Below are 594 nucleotides of genomic sequence, written 5' to 3'. Positions count from 1 at the left end.
CGTAAGGGAGGGCAACACGTAACAGCTAATTCAAAGTAATCCAAAAAAGAAGTTTCATTTCATTTGAATAAAGTTTCATTTAATTTGAAAAAAGTTTCATTTAATTTGAATAAAGTTTCATTGAATCTGAAAAAGCTCTCATTTAATTTGAATATAGTTTCACTGAATCTGAAAAAGGTTTCACTTAATTTGAAAAGGGTTTCGCTTAACATGAAAAAGGTTTCATTTAATTTGAAAAAGGTTTCGCTTAATTTGAAAATGGTTTCATTTAAACTGAAAATGCTATACATATATTATCATTGCTACATCGGCAATGTAAGCAGCAAATGGAGGAAGAAGAAAAAGGAAATATGAATTCCCCTTTTGTCGACCGGACAAAGCTAATAATTCCTGAAGATGCTTTCAGACTGAAGGCGAAATATCGACCAAAATAAAACGAAAAAGTAAATAAAACAGAAAAATATTTAATGTTTTATTTAACATACGGCGTATAGCTCAAAAATAAATAATTATATGAAATCCCCTACAATATTATCAGCCTTCTTCCCTCGCACAGTGAAACATATATATAGCTTTATAAAATAATATCCATGT

This window comes from Rhagoletis pomonella, unplaced genomic scaffold (assembly GCF_013731165.1).
Source record: "Rhagoletis pomonella isolate Grant_MI unplaced genomic scaffold, Rhpom_1.0 Rhpom_scaffold_00001, whole genome shotgun sequence".
Taxonomy (NCBI): domain Eukaryota; kingdom Metazoa; phylum Arthropoda; class Insecta; order Diptera; family Tephritidae; genus Rhagoletis; species Rhagoletis pomonella.
The sequence above is the reverse complement of the archived record's forward strand: the minus strand, read 5'-3'. Positions refer to the sequence as shown.